We start from the raw sequence: 18,396 nt of genomic DNA on the forward strand, positions 1-18,396 counted from the left end.
TATAGCCTGCTAGCCCCTGTAGTATATAGCCAGCCCCCTTTAGTATAAAGCCTGCAAGCCCCTGTAGTATACAGCCTGCCAGCCACCTGTGGTATATAGTCTGCCAGCCCCCTGTAGTATAAAGCCTGCCAGCCCCCTGTAGTATATAGCCTGCCAGTCTAGGTAGCATATAGCCTGCCAGCCCCTGTGGTATATAGACAGCCAGCCCCCTCTAATATATAGCCTGCCAGCCCCCTGTAGTATTAAACCTGCCAGCCCCCTGTAGTATATAGCCTGCCAGCCCCCTAGTATATAACCTACAGCCCCTGTCCCCAATATAATTCCTGTAAGAAAAAGACAAACAGTGTGCCTTCCGCTCTCTGACATCATAGTGTGTGCCGATGCCGGAGCACATAGTAGAATGTCAGCGAGCGGCTGACGTCATGATCCCAGCGATGGATGGTGCAGGGACACGGAGCAGATATAAGAGAAACAGCCGGGCGTCGTCGGGAGGTGAGCAAATTTATATATACGGTTACTATATCTGGGTGCCAATTTGCTAACCCACTTTTCTTTTACAGAATTTTGTATTTTATTTTAAATTGATTGCCTTTATAATTATATAATTATTACTAGTACACATAGTACACATATCTAAGCTGTAGTACAGCTAATAACTATTTTCCCCTGAAGTACTAGATTTTGAACCTTGTTATTTCTTTTCATATTTCTGGTTTGGCAGCATTTTTGCACTTTATAGTACATATCCTCGATCATATCATTGCAAATTGCTAGGTCAAGGACTAAAATACAGAATGCAAGCCTTAAGTAACTTCCCTGCTTCAGTGAAATCCAATTAGATACCCCACAAGGAAAGAAAAATTGGCAGAGGAAGGTAAGAAATATCATGAGGCATTTGGCTGGCCTGCAGAGAATTTAAAAAAAAATCTGAATAGGATCTTAACAGTGTCCCAGCGTGTGGCACATAATTTTCCTGGTTTCTAAAATTCAACCTGAACAGATTGTCCTTATTTGCTCTCCCAAAATCAGAAATCTAAGCTGACAAAACTGAGTTATTGTGACCTAGTGGATAATTTAACAAAGTTCGGTCATTCGCTTTAGTGAGGTCTTTAGTCAGCAATGTTTCAATCTGTTGATTCCATCGAGTTTTAAGTTTAGGTTAAAAAGCCAGACTGCATGTTAAGAATGTGATAAAAATAACATCAGAAATGACTTTCAATATCTAATAAGATGTGTCATGCTGATACCCTGTAAAAAGAAAATTTACAACCTTGATCATTCTAGTTTTGAATCACCTTGACAATGCTAGTTGAATAAAATCATCAAAATGTTATCAAGATTTTACAAAGAAGAATATAGAGAAAAGGAACTGTATACAGCGAGTCCCTGGGTTACATACAAGATTGGTTCTGTAGGTTTGTTCTTACGTTGAATTTGTATGTAAGTCGGAACTGTATATTTTATATTTGTAACCCCAACCAAATTTTTTTTGGTCTCTGTGACATTTGGATTTTAAAAATGTTTGGTTGTTATAAGAACCGGGATTAACCATAAATCTTAACTACAGACACATTTAACAACGGTTATAGCTGTTTAATGTTGCTTGGGACTAAAGTACAGTAAATTACCAACATCCATAGGTCCGTTTGTAACTAGGGGTCGTCTGTAAGTCTGGTCTTCTTAAGTAGGGGACCGTCTGTATATTACAAAGTGACAATTGTATTAAGATTATGATTAAATGTCTTAATAAAAAAATATGCATTTATAAATCCTGCTAATATCCAATCCAATAAGCTCCTGGTACTGAACATTGACCTCTGTTAAGTGTATATTTACATGCACTTGCAATGTAAATTTAAGAATTGTACATTGTTAATTGTTTTGCAAGCAGACAAGAAAAAGGGAAAAGCTACCTCACGTCACTGAAGGGAATTTCCCATGCAGTCATCACGGAGTGCTCCTGCTGCCATTGACCAGTGGCGTGAATCCGAAAATATGGAAAGAACACTTTCTTTTTTAAATTCTTCATGCTTTATTGTTTATACAGGCAGTCCCCGGGTTACATACAAGATAGGGTCTGTAGGTTTGTTCTTAAGTTGAATTTGTATGTAAGTCGGAACTGTATATTTTATCATTGTAGCTCCAGCCCGAACTTTTTTGGTCTCTGTGACAACTGTATTTTAAAAATGTTGGGTTGTCATAAGAATCAGGATGAAACACTAAAGCTTCATTACAGACACCTCTGATAACTGTTATAGCTGTTTATTGTAGCCTAGGACTAACGCACAATAAATTACCAATATCCAGAGGTCCGTTTGTAACTATGGGTCGTATGTAAGTTCAGTGTTCTTAAGTAGGGGACCGCCTGTAAATAAAAGTGGTAGACAAAACAATACAGCTAAGGGCTCATCCAACCAGCTTTGTGCCTGGACCTCACCGGGCCTGGAGGAGGAGTGCTGAGAGCTGTGCACTGTGTGCTCGACACGCCGTAACCGGGAGCCATTGAAATGTATGGGGCCAAGATCTGGTTGCGGATCATATGATGAGATCCCGGCCCCAATTGCGGTCGCGTCAATGTACCCTTAGCTACATTTTCAGCCTATGCGTTTTGTATAAACATTCTTACTCATGGCATTAATGAATTAATTGTTTTGCTAGCCTGGAGCATTATTCACTTGACTTAATGGAAATTAATTCCTCAATTGGTTGTCTGAGATTGGAAATGTTTTATGGGCTCTGTTAAAATAACAAAGAAGGTATACATAGTACATCGGTCCTTTCCTTCTGTTCAGCGTGGTCCTGTCACTGCCTGACTATGTTGATATACAGAGCATAATGAATATTACCTCATTACCTCAACAGGGTGTCAGGATCAGTGGATCCTCTGGACCACCGCGGGAGATGGAACTAGCCAACACCCTGGACCGGAGCTTAGCGGCACCTGGTATTCACCACTAGGTCGTTCCCAAGTGTGACTAGCCCACGGTGGCAGCCAAGGTCGAGGTACCTTAGCAGATGACAATCTCGTAGTCAGGTCCAGGCACAGGGTCAGGGCAGGCGGCAGAGATGCAACGTCAAGTCCAAGTCCGAGGTCAGCAACAGGAGGTCCAGGCAGGTGGGAACGGGAACACAGGCACACGGAACACAGCAACACGGAGGAACTCGGGTAACACGGCAACACAGGAATCAGGAGCGGGAACACACGGGAACACAGGAACGCAGGAATGCAGGAATACACAGGAACGCTGGAATACTCGCTTGGAAGCTTTCTCTAAGGCTATGAGGCACAAAGGTCCGGCAGGGAATGATGGGAGACAAAGGGTTAAATACAAGACAGGAAATGACCAGCACCAATCACCTGCGCGCTGGCCCTTTAAATCTTGAGACAGTGCCGCGCGCGCGCCCTAGGGAGCGGGGCCGCGCGCGAGACCTAGTCCGGACGGGAGCGGGAGCCAGGAGGGGTGAGTGCACAGGAGCGGGACCGGGGCAGCGGAGAGAGGCACGGGTGCACCCGCGATCCGCGGTATGGATCGCGGGGGTGCCCGTGACAGTACCCCTCCCCCTCTTCTTCTTGGTCCCAAGAAACCTCTGGAGGAGAGTCCGATCAAGAATATTCTCTTCAGGCTCCCAGGATCTCTCCTCAGGCCCGAACCCCTTCCAATCTACAAGGAAGAACCGCTTACCCCTTACGAACTTCATGTCCAGAACCTCCTTGACTTCATATACATCTGGAGAATCAGCCTCAGGGGCCGGAGGAGGGGATTGCTGGGTGAAGCGGTTCAAGACGACTGGCTTCAGGAGGGATACATGGAAGGAGTTCGGGATGCGCATAGATGGAGGAAGGCGGAGCTTGTAGGCCACTTGATTGATGCGCTTGATTACCTCAAAGGGGCCAAGGAACCGAGGCCCAAGTTTATAGCTGGGTATCTTAAGCCGGACGTATCTGGAGGATAGCCATACTTTGTCACCAGGAGAGAAGACAGGAGGAGCTCGACGTCTTTTATCAGCCTGGGTCTTGGTACGGTCTGTAGCTCGTAGAAGGGACTGGCGGGTCTGGTCTCAAACGGCCTTGAGATCCTGCACCAGATCCTCCACCGCAGGGACAACAGAGGGAGTAGACAGCGGGAGAGGTGGGCGAGGAATACGTCCATAGACCACAAAGAACAGAGCCGAACCATTAGATCCCGAGTCCAGTGAATTGTAAGAGAACTCAGCCCAAGCTAGAAGGTCAGTCCAATTGTCTTGATGGGCTGAGACGAAGTGGCGCAAGTAGCAGCCCAAAGTCTGGTTCACCCTCTCTACTTGACCATTCGACTGAGGGTGGTAAGCAGAAGAAAAGTCAAGGATGACCTGCAGCTGGAAGATATGTTTGAAGAACAAACTGGCAAGCTGTGGTGAAGACGGAAGACCTGGAAGGGGAACAAAATGGGACACTTTGGAAAACCGGTCTGTCACCACCCAGATGACAGTATTGCCCGAGGAGACAGGCAGATCGGTAACAAAGTCCATTGCCACGTGAGACCACGGGCGACTGGGTATCGGCAACGGGAGTAACAGTCCAGCTGGTTTGAGATGAGAGGCTTTATTGCGGGCACAGGAGGAGCAGGATCCCACAAACTCCCGAACATCTTTGACCAGGTCTGGCCACCAGTAATAGCGGGAGATGAGGGCCACGGAGCGTTGCACCCCAGGGTGCCCAGCCAGGCGAGAAGAATGTCCCCAAGACAGAATCCTCTTCCTGAGAGCAGGTCTAACATACGTCTTGCCAGGAGGTAGCTGCCGAAGGTCCACCGGAGCTGCAACAACAAGCTGATCAGGAGAAATTATGTGCCGAGGAACTGGTTCATCTCCAACAACATCTGAAGAATGGGACAGTGCATCAGCCTGACATTCTTGTCTGCCGGACTAAAATGAATCATCAGGTCAAAACGGGAGAAGCACAAAGACCACCGGGCTTGCCTGGGATTCAGGCGCAGGGCTGTCTGGAGGTACAGAAGATTCTTGTGGTCAATGTACACACAAACAGGATGGAGCGCTCCCTCTAGAAGATACCGCCATTCTTCAAGAGCAAGTTTGATGGCTAACAGTTCTGTCTCCAATAGAATAATTTCTCTCAGCTGGGGAAAAAGTCTTGGAAAAGAAACCGCAAGTCAAAGTTCGGCCCTTGGGCCCTTTCTGAATGAGCACTGCTCCAGCTCCTATGGAGGATGCGTCCACCTCCAGAAGAAAGGGTTTGTCCGTATCTGGCCTAGAGAGCACGGGAGCCGAGGAGAAAGCGGACTTTCACTTGGCGAAGGCCATTTCAGCAGCCGGAGACCAGGCACTTGGATTAGCACCCTTCTTGGTGCGCACCACGATGGGAGACACCAGAGTGGAGAAATGGGGAATAAACTGCCGGTAATAGTTCGCAAACCCCAGGAACCTCTGTATGGCTTGGAGACCCTCTGGACGTGGCCACTGAAGAATTGCAGACAGCTTTGCGGGGTCCATCTGGAGGCCTCTTATGTAACCGAGGAAAGGAAGGCAGTGCTGGTGAAACAGGCATTTTTCTAACTTGGCATAGAGGTGATTAGCACGAAGTCGACCTAGAACTTGTCGTACGTGTGCCTGGTGGGACTCAAGGTCTGGAGAGTACACCAAGATGTCATCTAGGTAGACCACGACACATGTATAAAGAAGGTCCCGAAAATTGTCGTTCACAAACTCCTGAAAAACAGCAGGGGCATTACACAGTCCAAAGGGCATTACTAGATACTCAAAGTGCCCGTCACGGGTGTTAAACGCCGTCTTCCACTCGTCACCTTTGCGAATCCGGATGAGATTGTAAGCACCACGGAGGTCCAACTTGAAGAACACCTTGGAACCACGCAGGCGATCAAAGAGTTCTGTAATCAACGGCAGGGGGTAACGTTTTTTTACCGTGATCTTATTCAGCCCACGATAGTCTATACAGGGACGTAGAGAGCCGTCCTTCTTGGTAACAAAGAAGAAACCTGCGCCAGCCGGAGAGGAGGACTTGCGTATGAAACCCCTCTGCAGATTCTCTTTGATGTAGTCGGACATGGCTATAGACTCAGGTACAGAAAGAGGATAGACACGACCTCTGGGAGGAGTGGCGCCAGGAAGAAGATCCACAGGGCAATCATAGGGACAATGTGGTGGCAAAATCTCTGCCTGCTTCTTGGAGAAAACATCCGAAAAGTCCAGATAACAAGCTGGCAGACCCTCCAGAGACTTGGGAGCCAGAGTCGAAGTCCTTACAGGTAGCGGACGGGGAATCTGCATACAACATGAAGCACAGTTCGGTCCCCAACGGAGGATTTGCCCGGAGGATCAGTCCAGTACAGGGGCATGAAGCTGCAACCAGGGGAGACCCAGTAGTAGAGCAGATGTGCTTTGGGGCAGCACAAAAAAAGAAAGTCTCTCTTGATGTAGGGCACCAACTTGCAGAAGCAGGGGTTCCGTGCGAAACCAGATGGGCACGGAGAGAATCTGACCATTGACCGAGGCAATGGACAATGGCTTCTCGAGACGAACCACCAGGAAGTGATGCTGAGAGACCAAGGCTACATCCACAAAGTTCGCTGTAGAGCCCGAATCCAGGAAGGCAGAAACCTGGATCTGGGTACCAGTGCCAGCGCTGAGGAGCACGGGAAGAGTCAGACGGGGAGAAGCTTCTCTCAGACGGGGAGAAGCTGGCGTTTCCCGGACGTTGAGGACGGACAGGACAGGAACCGATGAAGTGCTCTGGGCTGGCACAGTACAGACAGAGGTTCTCCTGTCGGCGTCTTGAATGCTCCTGCAGGGAGAGCCGAATTCTGTCCACCTGCATGGGTTCCTCAGCAGACAATTCAGGCGAAGGCTGGAGAGGTCTTTGAAAGGCAGGAGCCAGGCGAGGAAAACGTCTTACCCGGGCTTGAGGGTGCTCGGTGCGGAATTCCTCGGCGCGTTCCTTGAACCGAACATCAATCCGAGTGGCCAGTGTGATAAGACCACTCAGAGTTGACGGCAGATCCCGAGCAGCCAGAGCGTCCTTAACCTGCGCAGAAAGTCCCTACTTAAAGGTAGCGATGAGGGATGCATCGTTCCAGGCAAGTTCAGAGGCCAGGGTGCGGAACTGAACCGCATACTCTCCCACAGACGAGCTGCCTTGGCGCAGGTTCAGTAAAGCAGTCTCGGCAGAAGAGGCCTGTGCAGGTTCCTCAAATACAGCCGGAACTCTGCCAGAAAAGCCGTGACTGGGTCGCCTCTATCCCAAAGAGGGGTAGCCCAGGCCAGGGCTTTCCCGGAGAGTAGACTGACGAAGAATGCCACCTTAGACAGCTCCGAGACAAATTGTGAAGGCATGAGCTCTATTTGCAGAGAGCACTGAGTTATAAAGCCCCGGCAGTCCTTGGTGTCTCCGTCAAATTTGCAGGGCATAGAAAGGCCGTAGTCGGGGTTCAGCGGCAGGAGGACAGACCGGACCGGCTGGAGTCGCGGGAGCGGACACAGGAGCCTGTTGCTGGGCGGCTAGCAGCTGTTGCAGCATGGTGGTGACTTGATCCAGCTGTTCACACTGAGCGGCAATCTCCCGGGATTGCTGGACCACAATGGCGGCAAAGTTGGGACGAGTAGGAAGCGGAACCTCGGCGGGATCCATGGCCGGATCTTACTGTCAGGATCAGTGGATCCTCTGGACCACCGCGGGAGATGGAACTAGCCAACACCCTGGACCGGAGCCTAGCGGTACCTGGTATTCACCAGAGCCCGCCGCAAAGTGGGTTGGACTTGCTGCGGCAGGATACCACTAGGTCGTTCCCAGGTGTGACTAGCCCACGGTGGCAGCTGAGGTCGAGGTACCTTAGCGGATGACAATCTCGTAGTCAGGTCCAGGCACAGGGTCAGGGCAGGCGGCAGAGATGTAACGTCAAGTCCAAGTCCGGGGTCAGCAACAGGAGGTCCAGGCAGGTGGGAACGGGAACACAGGCACACGGAACACAGCAACACGGAGGAACTCGGGTAACACGGCAACACAGGACTCAGGAGCGGGAACACACAGGAACACAGGAACGCAGGAATACAGAAATACACAGGAACGCAGGAATACTCGCTTGGAAGCTTTCTCTAAGGCTATGAGGCACAAAGATCCGGCAGGGAATGATGGGAGACAAAGGGTTAAATACAAGACAGGAAATGACCAGCGCCAATCACCTGCGCGCTGGCCCTTTAAATCTTGAGACAGTGCCGCGCGCGCCCTAGGGAGCGGGGCTGCGCGCGAGACCTAGTCCGGACGGGAGCGGGAGCCAGGAGGGGTGAGTGCACAGGAGCGGTCATGTTGACCTCTTCACTCCTGGTTTTAATAATTTTCAACAGGTGGAGTACACATCCAGCCATCCAACACATACAGCCATCCAGCTTTTGATCAATGGAGAGTTGGGGATACCCATAACCAATATAGTTGGGCAGTCCTGTTTAAACGATCATATTGAGATAACAAAAATCTAATTCCTGTGACTTTAGGGTTCATGCACTTGCCAGATTCCTGTAGACAGAACCATTTTGCAGTATATGGAACATTCATCATACTATGTAGATAGATACTTATCCCCAAAAACAATGAGAAATTCATTTGGACTGGTGTTTTTAAGACAGTCCTAAAATCCCTTCTGCAGTTTTTTTCTCTAAGAACCTTCAGCCTCTAGGTAAATGTAGGTGCAAACTCTGCAAGTTCAGACTTTTAGGCTAGATCTGAACTGGACAAATTTTTTTACTATACGAGGGTGGTCCAATAAGTACCCATGTTTGACGACAGAGGGCATTCCTGAGGGAAGTTGGTGTTATCATCGTGTGCTGCCATTTATCAAACAATGGCAAAACAAATTGCAGACTGATTAATTGGTTAGTTTGGATTTGGCATTGCTCACGATGTTTAGAGCAATTTCAGCGAGATTCAAAGGAGTTTTTGCGTCAAGCTGTCACCGTTGATGAAACCGGGAATCATCATTACACAGCAAAAACCAAGCAACAATCAAAACATTGGTGAATCTGCTCCAAAGAAGGTGGAGACAGTCCTTTTGGCTGGAAAGGTCATGGCAACGAATTGTTGGGATGCCAACCGTGTCATCCACATGGATTTTTTAGAAAAAGGAAGAACGATCAATGGAAAATACTACAGTGATTAATTGGACCGCTTTGACAAAAAATTGAAGGAGAAACGGCCTCGTTTGGCGAAAAAGAAGGTGCTGTTTTACCACGATAACGCACCAGCACATTCATCCGGAGTTGTCGCCGCCAAACTGCATGAATTGCGTTATGAATTGCTGCCGCACCACCCCCCACCCCCGTATTGACCCGATCTGCCTCTCTCCGACTTTTTCTTGTTCCCTGATATGCATAAATGGCTTGCGGGAAATTTTTTTTAGCTCAAACGAGGAAGTCATCGCCGAGACAGTGGTGTATTTTGGAGAGTTCGACAAATCCTATTTTTTGGAGGGGTTAAAAAAAATGGTAGGAATGTTGGGAGAAGTGTATCTTTCTAAAAGGGCTCTATGGGGAAAAATAAAAACAAAATTTTGAAAAAATTGTGTCTTTTTTTTTAATACGGGTACTTGTACTTACCGCCCTCGTAGTCTCCGACGGTTTTCCAGCAGAAACTATAGTAAATGTGGTGGACCAGGTATTCACAATAAATTACTTTTATTTATTTGCACTAGAGATGAGCGAACATACTCGTCCGAGCTTGATGCTCGTTCGAGCATTAGCGTACTCGAAACTGCTCGTTGCTCGGACGAATACTTCGCCCGCTCGAGAAAATGGCAGCTCCCGCCGTTTTGCTTTTTGGCGGCCAGAAACAGAGCCAATCACAAGCCAGGAGACTCTGCACTCCACCCAGCATGACGTGGTACCCTTACACGTCGATAGCAGTGGTTGGCTGGCCAGATCAGGTGACCCTGGGATAGACTAGCCGCTGCCCGCGCTGCTCGGATCATTCTGTGTCTGGATGCCGCTAGGGAGAGAGCTGCTGCTGGTCAGGGACAGCGTTAGGGTGCTAGTAGATTACTGTTAGGCAGGAGTGATTCAATAAGAACCCAACAGCCCTTCTTAGGGCTACAATAACGTTATACTTTTTTTTTTGTTTGCTTGTGGCTGGGCTTGCTGGCACTAGTAGTGCAGCTAGTACCATATTGTGAGGAATTTGAAGGGGGACTTGCTACCGTTGTGTTTAGCTCTTAGTGACACACATATCCACCTCAAACACCGAAGTGGGAAAATTTATTAGGGGTTGGATTTCAATTAGGCACAGTCTGCCATTTCCTTTTTATTTTACGTTTATTTTTTCATAACTCAGCGTCATCTCATCAGTGTGCTTTCATACTTGGCTAGAAAATAGCCAAAGGAGAATCCAAACGGCTTACTTACGCCTACAATAGCGTTATATATATTTTATTTCTGGTTGATCTGCTGGTGGCTGTCCTTGCTGCAGTGCATATACTAGCCAATTGTGAGGAATTTGGAGTGAGACTTGCGACCGCTGTGTTTAGCGCTTAGTGACGCACATATCCATCGCAAAGACCGAAGTGGGAAAATTTATTAGGGGTTGGATTTCAATTAGGCACAGTCTGCCAGTTCCTTTTTATTTTACGTTTATTTTTTCATAACTCAGCGTCATCTCATCAGTGTGCTTTCATACTTGGCTAGAAAATAGCCAAAGGAGATTTCAAACGGCTTACTTACGCCTACAATAGCGTTATATATATTTTATTTCTGGTTGATCTGCTGGTGGCTGTCCTTGCTGCAGTGCATATACTAGCCAATTGTGAGGAATTTGGAGTGAGACTTGCGACCGCTGTGTTTAGCGCTTAGTGACGCACATATCCATCGCAAAGACCGAAGTGGGAAAATTTATTAGGGGTTGGATTTCAATTAGGCACAGTCTGCCAGTTCCTTTTTATTTTACGTTTATTTTTTCATAACTCAGCGTCATCTCATCAGTGTGCTTTCATACTTTGCTAGAAAATAGCCAAAGGAGAATTCAAACGGCTTACTTACGCCTACAATAGTGTTATATATATTTTATTTCTGGTTGATCTGCTGGTGGCTGTCCTTGCTGCAGTGCATATACTAGCCAATTGTGAGGAATTTGGAGTGAGACTTGCGACCGCTGTGTTTAGCGCTTAGTGACGCACATATCCATCGCAAAGACCGAAGTGGGAAAATTTATTAGGGGTTGGATTTCAATTAGGCACAGTCTGCCAGTTCCTTTTTATTTTACGTTTATTTTTTCATAACTCAGCGTCATCTCATCAGTGTGCTTTCATACTTGGCTAGAAAATAGCCAAAGGAGAATCCAAACGGCTTACTTACGCCTACAATAGCGTTATATATATTTTATTTCTGGTTGATCTGCTGGTGGCTGTCCTTGCTGCAGTGCATATACTAGCCAATTGTGAGGAATTTGGAGTGAGACTTGCGACCGCTGTGTTTAGCGCTTAGTGACGCACATATCCATCGCAAAGCCAGAAGTTGCAAAATTTATTAGGGGTTGGATTTCAATTAGGCACAGTCTGCCATTTCCTTTTTATTTTACGTTTATTTTTTCATAACTCAGCGTCATCTCATCAGTGTGCTTTCATACTTGGCTAGAAAATAGCCATAGCAATAGGATAGCATTGTTTGGTTTTAAAAACTAAAAAACACAAAAAAAAACTAAAAAACACAAAAAAAAGTGAAAAAAAAAAATTTAAGTTATATAACTTTCATTTTCAAAATGTTTAACCCGAGGGCTAGGGGTAGAGGACGAGGACGAGGGCGGGGACGTGGGCGTCCATCTACTGCAGGGGTCAGAGGCCGTGGTCCTGGGTGGGGTGAGACACCACCTGCTGATGAGGGAGCAGGGGAACGCCGCAGAGCTACACTCCCTAGGTTCATCATGTCTGAAGTTACTGGGACTCGTGGTAGAGCACTGTTGAGGCCAGAACAGTGCGAACAGGTGATGTCGTGGATTGCCGACAATGCTTCGAGCAATTTGTCCACCAGTCAGTCTTCAACGCAGTCCACCCATGTCACCGAAATCGGCACTCCTCCAGCTCCTGCACCTCAGCCTCCTCCCCCCCAGTCTGCCCCCTCCCAGGAAAATTTGGCATTTGAACCGCCATACTCTGAGGAACTGTTTTCTGGACCCTTCCCACAGTCACAAACCACTTGTCCGGTTGCTGCTGAGCAATTTTCCGATGCCCAGGTTTTCCACCAGTCTCAGTCTGTGGGTGATGATGACCTTCTTGACATAGTGGAACAAGTGTGTAAAGAGGTGTCCGACGATGAGGAGACACGGTTGTCAGACAGTGGTGAAGTTGTTGTCAGGGCAGGAAGTCCGAGGGGGGAGCAGACTGAGGGATCAGAGGATGATGAGGTGACAGACCCAAGCTGGGTTGAGAGGCCGGGTGAACACAGTGCTTCTGAGACGGAGGAGAGTCCTATAGCAGAACAGGTTGGAAGAGGCAGTGGTGGGGCCAGACGGAGAGGCAGGGCCAGAGCAGGTGCATCAGCGCCAAATGTGTCACGTAGTGAAGCTCCCGTGGCGAGGGCTCCCGCGGCGAGGGCTAGATTTTCAGAAGTCTGGAGGTTCTTTAAGGAAACACCGGATGACCGACGGACTGTGGTGTGCAACCTTTGCCAAACCAGGATCAGCAGGGGTTCCACCACTACTAGCTTAACTACCACCAGTATGCGCAGGCATATGAATGCTAAACACCCGAATCAGTGGCACCAAGCCCGTTCACCTCCGGCCGTGCACACCACTGCTCCTTCCCCTGTGTCAGCTGATAGTCAGCCCCCTGCCCAGGACCCTGGCACAAAAACCCCATCGTCGCCTCCACGATCCTCCACAGCATCCACCAGCGTTCAGCTCTCCATACCCCAGACGCTGGAGAGGAAAAGAAAATATAGTGCAACCCACCCGCACGCCCAAGCCCTAAATGTCCACATCTCCAGATTGCTTAGCCTGGAGATGCTGCCCTATAGGCTAGTAGAGACCGAGGCCTTTCGTAACCTCATGGCGGCGGCCGCCCCTCGGTATTCGGTCCCCAGCCGCCACTACTTTTCCCGATGTGCCGTCCCAGCCCTGCACCAGCACGTGTCAGACAACATCATCCGTGCCCTGACCAACGCCGTTTCTGACAAGGTCCACCTGACCACGGACACGTGGACGAGTGCTGCCGGGCAGGGCCACTATATATCGCTGACGGCACATTGGGTTAACTTGGTGGAGGCTGGGACCGAGTCTGACCCTGGGGCTGGTCATATACTGCCGACGCCGAGGATTGCGGGGCCTACCTCGGTCCAGGTCTCAAAGGCCTACTATGCCTCCTCCTCCTCCCACCCCTCCTCCACCTCCTCCTCCGAACTACCATCCGTGGGCATGGCGCCATCAGTCGCTAGCTCTAGGCACAGCAGCAGTGCCGTCGCTAAGCGACAGCAGGCGGTGCTCAAACTGCTGAGCCTAGGCGATAAAAGGCACACCGCCCAAGAACTATTACAGGGTATCAGGGCGCAGACTGATCTGTGGCTGGCACCGCTGAACCTGAAGCCAGGCATGGTTGTGTGTGACAACGGCCGTAACCTGGTGGCGGCTCTGCAACTCGGCAGACTGACACATGTGCCATGCCTGGCCCATGTGTTAAATCTGATAGTTCAGCGTTTCCTCAAGACATACCCCAATCTGTCAGATTTGCTCACGAAGGTGCGCCGCATCTGTGCGCATTTCAGGAAGTCCAGCACAGATGCTGCCACTCTCAGGGCAGCGCAGCGCCGCCTCCAACTGCCCGCTCACCGACTGTTGTGCGACGTGCCCACGAGGTGGAATTCAACATTAACCATGTTATCCAGAGTTTACCAGCAGCGCAGAGCGATTGTAGACTGCCAGATGTCAACTTCCACCAGAACTGGTAGTCAGGTCAGTCAGCTTCCTCAAGTCTACAATGAGGAGTGAATGTGGATGTCTGATATCTGTCAGGTGCTGAGTAACTTTGAGGAGTCAACACAGATGGTCAGTGGCGATGCCGCCATCATCAGCCTCACCATACCGCTGCTTGGCCTGTTGAAAAACTCTCTGATCAGCATGAAGTCGGAAGCTTTGCGCTCGTCACAAGAGACGGGGGAAGAAGATTCCCTTGTTGATAGCCAAAGCACCCTCAGGTCTGTTTCTCAGCGCATATCGGAGGAGGTGGAGGAGGATGAGGAGGAAGAGGAGGAGAATGTTGGCGAGACACAAGAGGGGAGTATTGCTCAGACCTTCACTGTTCAGCGTGTATGGGCAGAAGAAGAGGAGTTGTAGGAGTTGGAGGAGGAGGAAATGGGCAGTCAGGCCAGTGAGGGGAGTGAATTCTTGCGCGTTGGGACTCTGGCGCATATGGCAGATTTCATGCTAGGCTGCCTATCCCGTGACCCTCGCGTTCAAAGAATTTATTCCAGCTCCGATTACTGGGTATTCACTCTCCTGGACCCACGGTACAAGCAAAATCTTTCCACTCTCATCCCTGGAGAGGAAAGGAGTGTGAGAATGCATGAATACCAGCAGGCCCTGGTGCACAAGCTGAAACAGTATTTCCCTTCTGACAGCGCTAGCGGCAGAGTGCGTAGTTCTGCGGGACAAGTAGCGAGGGAGAGTAGGCGAGCAGGCAGCTTGTCCAGCACTGGCAAGGGTACGCTTTACAAGGCTTTTGCCAGCTTTATGTCACCCCAGCAAGACACTGTCACCTGTCCCCAGTCTCGGCAGAGTAGGGCTGATCTTTACAGAAAGATGGTGAGGGAGTACGTAGCTGACCATACCATCGTCCTAAATGATCACACAGCTCCCTACAACTACTGGGTTTCAAAGCTGGACATGTGGCACGAACTGGCGCTGTACGCCTTGGAGGTTCTTGCCTGCCCTGCCGCTAGCGTCTTGTCCGAGCGGGTTTTCAGTGCAGCTGGTGGCATCATCACCGATAAGCGTACACGCCTGTCGACTGACAGCGCTGACAGGCTGACGCTTATTAAGATGAATAAAGCCTGGATTTCTCATAATTTCCAATCTCCACCAGGTGAAGGAAGCTCAACCTGAATAATTTATGCACTCCTCCTCCTCCTCATTTTCCTCCTTCTCCTCCTCTTTGTACACTAAAGCAGAGGAAACTGGCTATTTTTTGACAGGGCCCACTGGCTCTAGCTATAGTACTTTATGCATTTAATTTTTCTGGAGGGCCACCTACCCGGTCCTCTGTTTTAAACAATTTTTGGGAGTGCCACATACAGGCACTCAATCTATTCAATTTTTCTGGAGGGCCACCTACCTGCTCCTCTGGTTTGAAAACTTTTTTGGACTGCCACATACAGGCACTCAATCTATTTCATTTTTCTGGAGGGCCACCTACCTGCTCCTCTGGTTTGAAAACTTTTTTAGACTGCCACATACAGGCACTCAATCTATTCCATTTTTCTGGAGGGCCACCTACCTGCTCCTCTGGTTTGAAAACTTTTTTGGACTGCCACATACAGGCACTCAATCTATTTCATTTTTCTGGAGGGCCACCTACCTGCTCCTCTGGTTTGAAAACTTTTTTGGACTGCCACATACAGGCACTCAATCTATTCCATTTTTCTGGAGGGCCACCTACCTGCTCCTCTGGTTTGAAAACTTTTTTGGACTGCCACATACAGGCACTATCCAAATTAAATTGTCTCCATAGCAGCCTCCACACGTTGTCTCCATTGCTACCTCCAAAAGTCGTCCATATAGCTGCCTCCATACATCGTCCCCTTATCAAACGAGGTGTGTCAGGCAGAAATTTGGGTTGTTTTCATGGATTCCACATCAAAGTTGTTAACTTTGTCGCCACCCTGCTGTGTTATCCACAAAATATACTGGCAAACTTTTATGATTAACCGATATTATTTCAGCGCTTCTTGCGCATCTGTTTACATTCCCCTCACCCGCCATATCCCAAACTTATAAGAACGCTACTACACTTGATCTTATACAAAAGGTTCTTAGAAGTGCTGTTTGGGGAGTAGCCTAGATACAGGGGCTTGGATTGGCGAAAGCTCGCCTGGCAGCGGAGCGCCAGCTCCATGCCAAGATCCAACTAACATAGTTTTAACTGCAGCACCTTTAATCTACTACTAGTTCACTGCCTCCATACATGTTCCCCTTATCAAACGAGCTGTGTCAGGCAGAATTTTGGGTTGTTTTCATGGCTTCCATGTTAACTTTGTCGCCACCCTGCTGTGTAATCCACAAAATATACTGGCAAACTTTTATCATGTACCGATATTATTTGAGCGCTTCTTGCTCACCTCCTTTGGTTCCTCTCTGCCACCCATTGGTTTGAAGCCTGAGTCCATTTAGGGTATGTCGCCTCTCTAGCCTGCTGCCGCTGCCTCTGCATGCCGTCCCCTATAGTGTCAGGGTCAATTATTGGATGTTTTAGATGCTATCTAGCTTCATTCTGTCACTCTGTCATGGCCATGCTGTTGCCCATAATTTTGGCATAATGGTGCGATTAAGCAGCCTCAGAGGCATCCATGCATGCTGCCCCTGCTGTTTCCTGTTCATTTCCGTGGTGTTTCCATCCTTTTCTGAGGTTCCCAGGTGTTTGGCCAAGCTTCCCTGTGCAGAGCCTTGGTCCCCTTGAAAAATGCTCGAGTCTCCCATTGACTTCAATGGGGCTCGTTATTCGAGAAGAGCACTCGAGCATCGGGAAAAGTTTGTCTCGAATAACGAGTACCCGAGCATTTTAGTGCTCGCTCATCTCTAATTTGCACCTATTTATACTATGTCCTAGTACAAGAGCCCTGATATAATCCTGTGCATGAGACCTTATTCTAGCAACTCAGGATTGTCTTGCATACAAAACTTGAGTTAATTTTGTTGCGCACTGTTCAGGGCCACCATGAGGGGGTTTTTGGTTTGCCTGTGTTCAGGGACCATGAGGAGCAGAAGGGGCCCCAAGTCACAGAAAACCTAGCTCCCTTCCCATGTGCAGGGAACTCACTTTGCATACAGTGCCGGAACTCACTGTGCATACAGTGCCGGGGCCCACAAAATTTGTCAGTCGGGGGCCCCCCAAACTTCCTAGTGGTGGCACTGGCATTGTTCCATGCATCTCTGATTTAGGCTCTTGAATGGTTCCCAACACTTTTTTTCACTAAATAGTAAGTTAGCCATCTCTGATCTATATGTACAGTATATGACTGAAATGCTATTCCCACATGTTGTTTTATCTCATATTACAAAAATCTAACCCTAGTTTGGTCCACTGATGGATTGCTGTGTCGCATTAACATTTTGTCTACATGCAGGAAGCAAAAGCATCTTTAATCTGTGTTAAATGTTTTATCTTAGGTTTTAATATTTTCTTTAAGTAACTTTGATCAGCTTTATAGTGTAATCATGCAGTATACAGTTCACTGGTATTTTGGAAATTGCTTTTTACTTACTGAGATGATAATAAAGCATCTAAGTGTATGATTTTAATCCTTACAGCAAAGCACAACCATAAATATTATATTCTTCCTTTATCTGGAGAACTTGCAGTTAAAATTGCTTTACTATTTTACATTTAGCATGAATAAAAACTATCATTTCTATTCCAATGCATGTGTAATACAAATTTCATTTTCTTATCGTTCACATATAATTTCCTATAGCTTGCTGATGCAAGATTGGAGGGAGACAACAAATGGTATTTTGGTGTTCAGAGGCCAGGAAAATTGAATTGTGCATGCATGGTCATGTTAGCAGCTAGGAAGAAGTTATAACACCAAGACTACTTGTGGTGCATTGAAAAGTTTAAATAAATACTCAATTTCTTAAAATTTATATACATACACTTATATATATATATACACTCACCGGCCACTTTATTAGGTACACCATGCTAGTAACGGGTTGGACCCCCTTTTGCCTTCAGAACTGCCTCAATTCTTCGTGGCATAGATTCAACAAGGTGCTGGAAGCATTCCTCAGAGATTTTGGTCCATATTGACATGATGGCATCACACAGTTGCCGCAGATTTGTCAGCTGCACATCCATGATGCGTATCTCCCGTTCCACCACATCCCAAAGATGCTCTATTGGATTGAGATCTGGTGACTGTGGAGGCCATTTGAGTACAGTGAACTCATTGTCATGTTCAAGAAACCAGTCTGAGATGATTCCAGCTTTATGACATGGCGCATTATCCTGCTGAATGTAGCCATCAGATGTTGGGTACATTGTGGTCATAAAGGGATGGACATGGTCAGCAACAATACTCAGGTAGGCTGTGGCAATGCTCAATTGGTACCAAGGGGCCCAAAGAGTGCCAAGAAAATATTCCCCACACCATGACACCACCAGCCTGAACCATTGATACAAGGCAGGATGGATCCATGCT

General features: G+C 48.1%; 1 long non-coding RNA gene across 1 annotated transcript in view; it reads left to right on the plus strand.

Moving 5' to 3' along the window:
- The first annotated feature begins 412 nt into the window (after positions 1-412).
- Positions 413-18,396, plus strand: part of LOC140134220 (uncharacterized) — a 41,196-nt gene continuing 23,212 nt past the window's right edge. The window contains exon 1 of the long non-coding RNA XR_011856136.1: positions 413-492. This is a non-coding gene — a long non-coding RNA (uncharacterized lncRNA). The remainder of the gene's footprint in view (positions 493-18,396) is intronic.

Source organism: Engystomops pustulosus, chromosome 5, assembly GCF_040894005.1.
Source record: "Engystomops pustulosus chromosome 5, aEngPut4.maternal, whole genome shotgun sequence".
NCBI lineage: Eukaryota > Metazoa > Chordata > Amphibia > Anura > Leptodactylidae > Engystomops > Engystomops pustulosus.